Raw genomic sequence first — 13,239 nt, 5'->3', positions numbered from 1 at the left:
GTCCAGATCAGCTGTGAATTAAGTCGTTTGATTTTAGTGCCAATTTGGTTTAGACTAGTCTACTGACCATGACTAATTGATTGTTCACACTCAACCATTTTGGACCACTAACTAATAGGAATCTGTATGACTTTCCCAAAAGAATGCTATGATCTCGAATTTGATAGTCTTTTGAGAGGGATGACTTGATATGTGTTTGAAACTTCTTATGTGTTAATGAGATAGCTTTCTCATTCTCCATCAGAGAAGAACATATCAAGAAATATGGGGTGGCCCGACCCTTTGCGCTGTGTTTGGTTGAGAGATTTAGAAAAAGAACGGAAAAAATATGTGTGAAATTATGTGAAATGTAGGTATATTTTATTCGCATTTCACCTACCTTTTCCATTTTCTTTTCCAAATCCATTCCTAAATCTCCTAACCAAACACAACATTAGGAGACTGGATGCAGAATTTTAAAAATGAGACATTTTATACTTAAATATTAACTTTTATTATTTTGGTTTCATCAAAAATTAATTTTTGTTAGTTTTTGTAGTGCAAAAATACTAATTAAGCTTTTGTAATAAGGTTTCTAAACATATCATTTTCAAGGATAAATTGCAAATAATCTTTTGTGTGATACAATTAACCATAAGTAGGACTTTACAAATTTTTATAAATACTCTTTTCTATAGAAGCAATTGTTACGCATATTGTTAATAATATTTTGCAAGAAATACATGCATTTGAAAAAGAATCTAGATTTTTTAAAATATAATTTAGTATGTCAATTGGTGTATTTTCCTTTCTCATATTTGTGTGAATTCTTTTAAAACTTTTAATTTGGAAAATAAATCTAAACTATTAATTTTACAAAAATCATCAAAACTTTCAAAATGAGGACAATATTATTTTCAAACTACCATTTAGTGATTTTAATTTTTTTAAATTAAATAAAAAAATAAAAGGATAATTAAAGCTTGTCACAAATAAAAAAACTTGGGATTTATAAAAGAAGCATTAAAAATATGAATTTTGTAAACGATTTCCCTAAAGACACTTGTTAAGAAGTTTGAAATGGTTATGTATTATTTATAAAAGTGCTTCAAATAAAATCCCTACCATTTTAAATTTTGGGGAATTGACCAGTAAATCCCATTTTGTGGACTTGTAATCCATGAGATCCTAAATGTTTTCTTGGTGACTGAATGGTCTCTTAATTTGTTTGTTTACTATTTTGCCACTACTAGTATTATTGGTTGATTGACGTGGGTTGTATAGGGAAGGTGAATAAGTGTTTGTGTGTCACGTTGATCGGAAAAGTGCACTAATACCTTTTTTTAATATAGTAGGTTTGTAACACGCGTAGAAGTGAAACGTGGTAACGTCATAGTGTTGTTTCGTACGTGACGTGAACACGCAAAATAAAACACACTGAAATGGTTTCGAATTTCTATTCCGGATTTTTCACAACCCGAAATCAGAATCAAAATCATGAGCTCGCATTTCTACAATTCAAGTTCATACAATCTTTTTGTTCCTAAATCTGGGAATTGCAAGGCTACAAGCTGAAGCACCAATAATCAAAACGATCTACCGGATTCCTTCATCATCATCTTGTACTCTGATTTCGGGTCGATCTGACCATCGTTGTCGATTTCACTGCTTGTGCCCAAGAACCTATTGTTCACGTCAATCTGCCCGATTCCTTCATCAACGTCTTGTACTCTGTTTTCGGGTCGATCTGACGAAGTGGCATTGTATGAGGACACCGACAAAGTGGCATTGCAGAATAAGTGGCATTTGCAGAAAACGTAGTGCATACCAAGTTAAAAGCAAAAGCTAGAATTATTTGGGATCAAAAAACATCTATATAGGACCAAATAACCTAGATACTTGAGGGATCAAGTTTTAAGCACCAATCACCAACTTTATCTATCTTCGACTTTACCATCTGCTGTTTGATCAAGTCACCTGCCACATTACTTAGATTCCATGGTTTTGTTTTGATGGGCTTGCAAGGAAGACTATGGACTCATATCAGTCAACCTTCGTGCCGGGGTTCCTCGATTGAACCCGAACCGGTCACGATCGCTTCAGAAACGGCCCTGTGAAATACGGATTTAGTACTGTTCACGTCGATCCTGTGCCCATTGTTCACGACGATCGTCTTGTGCCCATTGTTCACGTCGATCTGCCTGATTCCTTCGTCATCGTGTTGTACTCTGTTTTCTAGTCGACCGGACGATGCCGACGTGGTACATCGGCCTGCCGGATTGACGATCATCTTGTGCCCATTGTTCACGTCGATCTGGGGTTTCTCGATCGAACTCGAACTGATTCAGAGATTGCCTCCTCTTCCTCACAATCACCAAGTGAAAAACGGATCCCTCTGTTTTTCTTTTTGAGCACTGTTGAATGTCCATTGTTATGTGGTTCTTATGTGTGTTGTGTGACTGTGTGTGAACACAACAGTGTGTGTGAGTGTAACGGGATGGGGTAAGGATGTGATCCCTGAAATTGTCTGACCCATATAAAGGAAAGGGTACAGACGTCCACAACAATATAATTCAAATTAAATCAAGACCTAGCGGTTATCACGTTATCACTGATGGGATCTACCAGTGCAAATGTAAATTGGTGGGACTAAATAGTGTTACTAATTCAGTTATGGGATTTTTCGATAATTTCCTCTTAAATTTTCTTAACTAATTGTTTTAGGACACTCATTAACTAGACTCAACAAATATATAATTATTATATGGGCATTACACAAAATGAGGACTTGCCCTATTTGGGGGCCGAAATCAATGGCGTTAATCGCCGTGCACTTGGGCTGGCACTGGCACTGCAAGCCATTTACCCATTCAACAACGAACAAGCAAACAATAATTTATATGGTCAATGAATCAATGAATTTTGAAAGGTGCATTTAGAATTTAGAAAAGTATGCTTTTCTAAATAACGACTAACGAGGGGGAAAGGCAGACTTATTGCAAATAATGATCCAAACAAACAAGCAAACAAGAATTTATATGGTCAATGAATCAATGAATTTTGTAATTCAATGAATTTTGAAATGTGCATTTAGAATTTAGAAAAGTATGCTTTTCTAAATAACAACTAATGAGGGAGAAAGGCAGACTTATTGCAAGTAATGATCCAAACAAACAAGCAAACTAGAATTTATATGGTCAATGAATCAATGAATTTTGTAATTCAATGAATTTTGAAATGTGCGTTTAGAATTTAGAAAAGTATGCTTTTCTAAATAACGACTAACGAGGGGGAAAGGCAGACTTATTGCAAGTAATGATCCAAGCAAACAAGAATTTATATGGTCAATGAATCAATGAATTTTGTAATTCAATGAATTTTGAAACCTGCATTTAGAATTTAGAAAAGTATGCTTTTCTAAATAACGGCCAATGAGGGGGAAAGGCAGACTTATTGCAAATAATGATCCAATGAGGCGGAGCCACACCTGGTCTAGGGGGTCACCTCCCCCCCCCCCCCCGGTTTTGGAATTTTTTTTTTTTTTTGCAAACATAAAGAAACATTTAAAAAAAATTATAAAATATTATTCATAGTGAAATATCAATGACATTTTTAAAATTATGAAAATAATAATGACTTTTTTTTTAATTAAAAATAAAGATATTATGATAAATCATATTATTATCTATGAAAATTTCAATGCAATGGTAATGTCCATCATTATTGACATGCAATTACAATTAATCTCAATGAAAATATAGAATTTATTGAATTATTAGTTACATTTGACATGTGGAGTTCATCATCTATATGTTTCTTTACTATTGGTTGGTGATATTATCTGTCAACAATGACGTAATATTACTATTATATTAAATTTGTACTGAAATTTTGTATAAAAAATTACTTTATCATTATATAATTTATTTTAAAACTTATATCCATAACTTCTTTTTTTTTTTTTATATTGTCCATGATATACTAGTTACAAATAATATATATATATATATATATATTTATCTTTCTTGAAGTCAATCGTAAAAATTTATGTGAAATATTTTTGTAAAACTTTTCAATGTTGTAATTATTAAGTTTCCCCTCTGATTTAATTTTTTGGCTCCACCACTGCCAATGACCCAATGAGGGGGAAAGACTTACTGCAAGAGGTCTTGAGATGATCTTTATACTAGATTAAATAGTAAGATGGAGAAAAGAAACGAATGTTTACAGACTTGCTAAAATAAGAGAAAGGAAAACAAAAACTTTCAATCATGTTTAGTGTATTATAAGAAAGGATTCAATAGAGTTAGTGAAGGATGAAGGAGATTAAGAAAAGTTGAAAAACTTATTTTGAGTAATTCTACTGATTTTCAAAAATTATGCAGCTGCTAGACTCATGTTCTGCGGCCACCAACTGTGAGTGTGATATCTACTGTGGAAATTCTCCCACAATGAGTAAGCATTAACCAGTCTGCATCAGAGGCCAAGCTATATTACCCACATTTATAAGCTTCTTTAGCTTTGTCTCCGTTTTCTTTGAATTCTATAATTTTATAAATGTGTTGTTGTATATTGTGTGTTTTACAACATTCTGGTGATGGGTTTCTGCTTTTTTTTTTTTTTTTTTTTTTGTGCAATTGGTTGTTAGTTTGTTACAAACCAGTGGAGTGACAGATCAGAGGGAACACAAGAGATGGAATACGTTACTAGAGTTAAGATTGGAATTTTAAAATTCTTAATAGCTGACATCATACCTATGTATTAGTTAACCTAACAGTTGATTAACAGATAAAGAAAATTGTAATGCGACTAAAAAATATAGGGAGGGGCATGTAATTTTCAGAACTGAATTTATTAGCTAGAAACCTCAAGTGAAATTTAGTGGAATTTACCCTATCCATAATAGACTTCTAATACAAATCTTTCTTTGTCTATCTTTTTTTTGTGATGAAAGGAAAATAATAGGCCCACTATATTACTAAGCAGCCATATAGAAGTAGGGATGGCAATGGGGGTTAATGGGGTGGATATTAATTCTCCATCCCCATTCCCCTATAATAAATTTTCTCCATTCTCCATTCCCCATTCTCCATGGGTACCACCCTCCCCATTTCTTAATGGGTTTGGATTTTCCCCAACCCACTTTAATTCCTATTTTTATTTTATTTTTATTTTTTATATTTAATATTAACAACTTTTTTTTTTTTTTTTAAGGTTCACAACAAAAGCTAAATATACCTTTAATCTTTTTTCTTTCTTTTTTTAATATATTTAATGTTAACAATTTTTTTTTTTTTTTTTTAAGGTTCACAACAAAAGCTAAATATACCTTCAATCTTTTTTCTTTCTTTTTTAATATATTTAATGTTAACAACTTTTCCTTTTTTTTTTTTTTGTTTTTTCTTTCTTTTTTTTTTTTTTTTAAGGTTTTAGCTAAATATACCTTAAATCTTTTTTCTTTCTTTTTTAATATACTTAATGTTAACAACTTATTTTTTTATTTTATATTGTTTTAATTTTTTTTTTAAGGTTCACAACAAAAGCTAAATATACATTTAATCTTATTTTATTTTATTTGGTTCAATAACAAAATCAAATACACATTAATTAATTAATTAAAAAGTTTGTTTTATAATAATCAAATATATAATTTTGAGACAATCAAATAAGTTTTAGTAATTGAAAAAAAAATGTGGAAGAACGTGGAAGATTAAAAAAAAATTACAACCATCTCTCTCTCTCTCTCTCTCACTCTCCCTCTCACTCTCTCCCCTACATGTTATAAAAACCTGTTTACAATGTTATAAGAGCATGTTTGAAGAAATAAAATGTGAAAGAACCTGTCTGAAGAAAGTGTTATAAGACCCATATTAAATTGCATCAGGGCATAAACTAGGAATTGTTTGTTGATCTCTTAGCCACGGACATTTTAGATATTAAGCCATCTTTCTCTTAGCAAATTTGAACCATTCATTTTAATTTATCAAAAATCTAATTATACCTTTTAACAAATCTGAACCACTCATTTTAAGATATCTATGCCTTACCACACCCAATCCATCCTCCATCTTCTTCCTTTAGTCCCCCACGAATTTTGTTGTTTGTTACTTTTAAAAAACGAAAAATGTTTTTTCAATTAAATTTTTACTAATTTCACAATGCCATCACCACTATTCTTACCTTCACTATCACACTACTATCACCATAGCCACTACCATCATCACTGCCGCCATCACCCCACCACTATGTCACAATCTCTACTTTCACCTTCGTTCCATCACCACCACCACCAAATATAAAAGAAAAATATTTTTAATTTTTTTTATAAAAAATATTTTTCATTAAAAAATATTTTCTATCTAAATAAATGAAGCATAACATTAGGAAACAAGCTGATTTCAGTTAAATCTGTTCATAACTAAGAAAAATTCTTTTATTTTTTAAAAAATTATTTAATAAGACTTTGTATTCCCTTTTTGTTTTTCTAGCAAATAAATCTTTGTACCCATGCTTTCTAACCAATCACGACTCATGCTTGTTTCGATTCTCTACAATTTCCTTATTTTAAAATACATTCATATATATATATATATATATATGTTGTATATATTGTGTGATAACTAAAATAAATAGATTCATACTCGTTAATTGAAATTTCAGAACAAGCAAACCATTCTGAAAATTACAATACATATGCACTAGACAGTGTCCTTAATTTTTTTAAATAAATTTAAAAAATTCTAGATATGTCTAAAATTTGACAAGAATAATGTGACAATGTTAATTAATGTGTATTTGATTTTATTGTTGAGCCAAATAAATAAAATAAGATTGAATGTCTATTTGGCTTTGATTGTGAATCCTTAAAAAAAAAAAAAAATTGTGAACCTTAAAAAAAAAATTATAAAAAAAAAAAAACCAAAAAAAAAAAGATTGAATGTATATTTAGCTTTGGCTCTGAATCTTCAAAATTAAAAAAAAAAAAGGTTGTGAACCTTAAAAATAAAAAAATAATAATAAAAAAAAAAGATTGGATGTATATTTAGCTTTAGTTGTAGATAAATTTAAAAAAAAAAAAAAAAGTTGGTTGTGAACCTAAATAAATAAATAAATAAAAGAAAAAAGATTGAATGTATATTTAGTTTTGGTTGTGAATCCTTAAAAAAAAAAAAAAAAAAAATAGGGAAATTAGTGGGTACCCATCCCCAACCCATCCCCTGTGGATATTTAAAGAATATCACTTACCCTACCCAATGGATAAGAAAAAAAGGGAAAAACCCATGTATTTGGGTTGGGTCTCCATAGATACCCACATTGCCATCCCTACATAGAAGGTGAAAGAATTTGGTGAAATAGAATCAATTGATGCTCATGAATAATTAGAAAATATTTTCTGGAAATTGAAAAGTTGGTCAATTGAGGGACTTCCAATTCAAAATTGTGAAACTTGTCAAAATTATGAAAATTGTGAGATATTTAATTTGTTTTAATTTTCAATTGACTATCACAAACTAAGAAATTCTAAAATGAAAATTTTCTGAATTTCGTAGAAGTGAAATTTATAAAATTTAATTCAGAAATTTTTTGTTTTCTAAAATTCAAAAATTTGAATAAAGTTTCTCAATTTCATTCCAAATTTTCCTTTTCGAGATGAAATTTCTCAGTTATTAGGATGAAATTTACGATTTTTTGGTAAGAATTTCTCATTTTCATTTATCAAATTTCATAAGTTTGTATAAAATTTCCATGTTTCTAAAATCATAGAGAAAATTTTCAGCTTCTTGATCTTTTTGCAAGATCTTTTTGCGAAAAATATCAATTGGATGAAATTTCACGGTTTCATCCCAAAATTTATATGATGAAATTTACTATTTTTGGATTAAAATTTTCTTTTCTTTTCTTTTCTTTTCTTTTTTTTTTTTGTGTGTGTTATTTACTTGAAGACTCCTTAAAATATTAAGAAATATCATTTTGACCTCTACACTATAAAAATGTATAAATGGGCTCACTATTGAGAAGTATCACTTCGTCCTATAAACTATAAAAACGTACAAATTGGACCCCCTAACTGAAGGGGTCAAAGTGAAACACACAGAGTTTAGAAAGTCCATTTGTACGCTTTTATAGTTTAAGGAGCAAAGTGATACTTCTCACTAGCTTAGGGGTTATATTTGCATTTTTTTTTTAATTTACGGGGTCAAAGTAATATTTCTCAATAGTTTAGGAGACCTCTATGTAAATAATATATATATTTTTTAATTTTTTATAATTTCCCCAAATTCAAATAAAACAAACTACTTATCAAGCAGTGAACAAAAACAGTGAGTCAGTCCGAGTCAAGATTAGTGGTTTGGTCCAATGTCATGGCCCATTACTCTAATTTTCTTGCCCATTTTCCATGGTAAGTTGTTGTATCATTGTATGAAATGAATCCTCACCGCTCCTTTTTGTTTTTGTGTTTGCTTCATATGTTAATTGTTAACACGACCAAAAAAAAAATAAAAAAATTTATTGAACAAAAATTTAAAGTTCTTAAAAAAAAATTAAACTAGTTGCACCACAGTATTACTTGAGTAATATTGTTCTAGCATGTTTAATTACAAAATTGGGTAAAGAGCTTCAGTTTTATATATATATATATATATATATATATATTTTGGATGAATAAATCATAAATTAAAAAAGACAAATAAATACAAACTACAAGAGGCATACCTCAAGAGCTAACCAACTATACAAGATACAGACAACAACAAACTAAAGCAACAAGAAGACAAAAAAACATGTTCAAACACCACATGAACAACAAGAGCAAATGAGGGGCAAGAACAGGGCCAACACAAAACTACCCCAAAGGAAATGCCAAGAGATAGCTAGACCACAAATCAGATCCCAAAACAAACTCAAAAGAAAACCAACACAAAAAGGCCTTGTACAAAGCCAAAAGAGGACCTGGGACTACAAAATAACCAATAGAGTCTATCATAAATAAGCTAGTATATTAAAATTTCAGATTGTAGAACAAACAACATAGCAGCAGCAGCACCCAAGATAGTAGCAGGCCACAACATAGCAGCAGTCCACACCATAGCAGCAAGCCACAATTCCAAAAACAGTAGAAAAAACAGTCACTACTAAAAAAAACACTTTTTGCGACCGCTATAAACCGTCGCAAATAATAAAAAACAGTCGCAAAAGAGTTGGCAAATGGGGGTCGCGAATATGGGGATGGCAAATACTTTTTGCGACGGCAAAACAACGGTCGCAAATTATTTGCGACCACCTAAACTACTTATGGCGACCGCTATTTTGCCGTCGCAAAAAACAAAGAAAAACACTAACATGATCTTTGGCAACCATCTTGTTACCGTCGCAAAAAATTAAAAATAAAAATAAAAATAAATAAATAAATAAAAGTGTAGCGTTAAGCACTCTAGGAATAACAATGACAAGAATTCAGACAGTATAGCATTATAGTTTTATTGAACATTCTATTTGAGTCTCAAATTTTGAGCTACATGTAAAAGTTATTACAACTAAAAACTTGGAAAAAATTCTTTTATGAAAAAAATACAATCCAGAACTGGCCAATCTTCTCATCAATTTTCTTGCTCGGGTGTTTCTCCACTCTATCAATGAACTGGCATAACACCTTGTACCCATATTCATCAAAATCATTTCAGCAAACACTTCCACTAATGCTTTGGCAACCTATAATTTATGCCAACCAAAATGTCACAAGCAACAAAGATGAATTATTTCACTATAAAGGTGAGAGCAGAAGTCCTTCCAGATTCATGGGGTTAATTTTTGGAGCGCATGTGCATGTGTAAGCAAGCACACACATAATTATTCTATGTCACATGAACATAAGAAAGACTAGAAAATATAACCAAAATTCTGGTTATCAGAACAAAAACAAGTGAAACAAGAAGGATTGCAGGAACTATAATATGTATAATAGAACTACAAGTGTAATCTATTGCCAAATTAAAAAAACCAACCTTTATTGGGTTGATCCTCATTTCCCTCAGAAATTCCAAGTTATCAACCTGAAAGCTAAGGAACTTCCTGTCAATATAACACATAAGAGTAGAATCTCAAATGCATACTATAACTAAAATTACATAAGCTAATGTGCAGCTGTCAAGGTATGTATATAGCTTCGCTAGAATGTATAAATATCGGGCTAATCTAAAATTTGTCTATAGAATTTTACTAGCATGTGACAGGTACCAGTGGAGTTGTCAAAAAATAAAAATAAATAAACAAAAGGGAAAAAAAAATTAAATAACTATTGGTATGACCATCATCAAGACAATCATTCTTGAATTTTACCCGCTTCTAGTAATTGATCAATAAGGGAATTTGAATTTTGCTACTTAGATGGATTGAAAAAATTTAATGTTAAATTTGATAATAGCTAAGCTGTAAAATCTATTAAGTCCAAATGTGGAACAAGTGTTAGTATAGTAAATGATGGTCATGAATCACCACATCTGAACTCAATCTGCAAATGGCAATTAAACAAAGACCTATAGACGCAACCAAGTTTAAAAAGCAACAAATTCAAAAGGCTTTGATTTCATGTTAGGCAAGAAGTCTGTGTTACCATTGATGGGGATAAAGGCAGCTACACTAAAATATTGTATAGACTAACAATAGTGCCTATTGCTATCACTTTTGGAATCAAATTTCAGACCTAATACGACATAATACATGGGGAAATATAGTGATATCTTTCAAGAACTTCATACACAACAAATATCATAAATACATGCAGAAATATAGTAGAGTGGCATACCTATTCATTTTTTTTTGAAGCTTGTTGCCCACTAGATGCATCTGACACCTACAATATGTTAGTATAATGTGTTAATAATTTCCATATATACAAATTGATAAAACGTAAAATTTGTTAATTTGTAAGTATTGCACCTCTCTCAAGCTCATACTCCCAGCCACACCCTGTGACTCTAAGAACAAAACACGTGCCGTGAGGTTCTTGATTGTCGTAGTGAACCTAGACTCAACGTCTTGTGTCACACGCTGTGTGATCTCATCAATAAATGAAGGGGCTGCTAATGATTGGGATGGGCCGCTGCCTCACGCATACACCGCACTCCAGGGCACTCTTCTCCCATAGGTCTTGCAATACCCATGTCCATCCTTCCCAACGATTTTATGGTAAATCCCATCGCAATACTCAATCGTATGTTGCTCCTTAGGAACTTTCCAAAGATGCACATTGTATTCCTCCTACATTTTGAAAACATAAGGACAATGTTTGGTAGAAAGCAAAATATGTGTAAAAACTTTTAAACCATAGACATACCACAATTGCCACCACATCGGGATCATTCAGGTTGTGTGCCCTCCTCCAAAGACTCATCTTATCTATCCGTTCTCCTTTATGTGTCATCTGCAATTTTTTTCAAGTTAGGAGCTCAAGTCTTCACAACATAATAAGTCAAAAGTACAGCACTAGGTGCAGCCACAACTGCAGCCACAAGTGTCACACCAAGTGCACTAGGTGTGGCTGCAGTTGCAACACCAAATGTAGTCTCAGATGATGCCTTAGGTGCAGCCACAAAATCAATACATTGAAACGAATATCTGAGAAAGATGTCCTTCCGGTCGTATGTGGAGGCCCACGAAATCCCCGATTAGAAGAATTCTTCTTAGCAATCGCCTATGACATTGGTTAGAATATCAAACATTAGTTACTTATCATTAAAACATTAATTAAAATTTTATAAAGAATACATATACCTGTACTTCTTTACTCGCCCAATATTGCACAAGTTTCCTCCACTGGGTTGGCACTATGTTACTAGGTACTCTAGAAGCAATGTCCGGATCATTCTTGAATGGAACCCAATACTTGGACTTTGTCTTGCTTTTATGATCTTTCCACGATGTTCTACAAAGTCGCATACAAACCTCCTTGAATTCATCTGGACAGTATACCAAGTTGTCCTACAAAGCACAAATTGAAAGCCAATTTCATCCTCACAATAACTAGTAACTTGGACAAATTCAAAAATCTAAGCATAAACCCTAACTGTAATTAGCAAAAGGAAAAACCATATACCTTCACTTCCTGCCAAATATTTTCCTTTATATCAACATGCATTACATTCCAACTGAGATATGTAATTGGGACTCTATGCCCGCTGCGCACGATCAACGCCAATTGTCCCTTCAACTTTTTGCCATCATCCTCCACCGACTGAAACTTATCATCAAATTTTACTTGGATCTTAGTGCCTGTACCCCATTCCTTTATCCCTCGAGCGAATCCTCGACCTCGTCGTGTTAAGGTAGTTGATACTATATGTGGAGATGAAACAGACGAAGAAGATGCTCCATCCATTGTGCGAGGTAGCGAAGGACTTGCCCGCACACGTAAAGCCTCATCTATAGTGCAAGGGGCCTTAAAGGTTTTCCTCTTCCGCTTCATCCTAAAATGAAAGAAATATGAAAAGGTTAATATGCAAGAAATATGGATATCAATTTACTAATAATATAACACAAGATATAAATATAAACAAATGATGCAAACTAGTTTCAGAACAAATAGAACTTTAGAAGTAAAGTTTACCTCGAAACATATGGAGAAGATGCTCCATCAATAGTGCGAGGTAGCGAAGGACTTGCCCGCACACGTAAAGCCTCATCCATAATGCAAGGGGCCTTAAAGGTCTTCCTCTTGCGCTTCATCCTAAAATGAAAGAAATGTGAAAAGGTTAATACACAAGAAAAATGGATATCAATTTACTTATAATATAACACAAGATACCTATTAGCATCCTCGGTCGTCTTCTCAACAATTTTTCCTTTGGGCGATACTGATAACTATCAAGAGTGCAAGTTAAATTCAAAACCAATTTAATACATGAAAAATAGCATCAACTAACAAGATAAATTCATAAAAAAAATTCCTGCGAATACTGACTAGAGAGGCAGCATCAACTCCAATTTCATCTAGGACCTGTCAAGTAAATAAAGCAATAATCAAATATATATGAAGTATGGGTGATGCAAACCAATAGAAGAACAAGAAAAATTAAACAATGAACCTGGTTGGCTAGCTCTTCAGTTTCTTCTTCAGTCTGCTTAGTTGGGGACATTTGCTGTAAGCAAGCTTGTAATTTTGTTATTTGTTGCCTAAGCTTGATTAGCTGACACACTGAAATTTTATTTGCTGCCTACAGAATGCAGATACAAATAAAAATAAGAAGATAAATCTGAATATAA

The 13,239-nt window shown here is 32.0% G+C and overlaps 1 long non-coding RNA gene across 2 annotated transcripts; it reads right to left on the bottom strand.

Moving 5' to 3' along the window:
- Window positions 1-9,342: 9,342 nt before the first annotated feature.
- On the bottom strand, window positions 9,343-10,836 carry LOC114257997 (uncharacterized). Of its 2 annotated transcripts, none has more exons than XR_014334821.1 (3): window positions 10,784-10,833; window positions 9,984-10,050; window positions 9,343-9,690 (listed from the first exon to the last, which is right to left on the bottom strand). It is a non-coding gene; the product is annotated as an uncharacterized LOC114257997 (long non-coding RNA). The 2 variants fall into 2 exon arrangements; XR_014334820.1 differs by having other exon boundaries at window positions 9,395-9,690; window positions 9,984-10,031; window positions 10,784-10,836.
- Window positions 10,837-13,239: the final 2,403 nt, after the last annotated feature.

This window comes from Camellia sinensis, chromosome 7 (genome assembly GCF_055761805.1).
Source record: "Camellia sinensis isolate YWXY chromosome 7, ASM5576180v1, whole genome shotgun sequence".
NCBI classification, from domain to species: Eukaryota; Viridiplantae; Streptophyta; class Magnoliopsida; order Ericales; family Theaceae; genus Camellia; species Camellia sinensis.
This window is presented reverse-complemented; position numbering and strand designations above follow the sequence as displayed.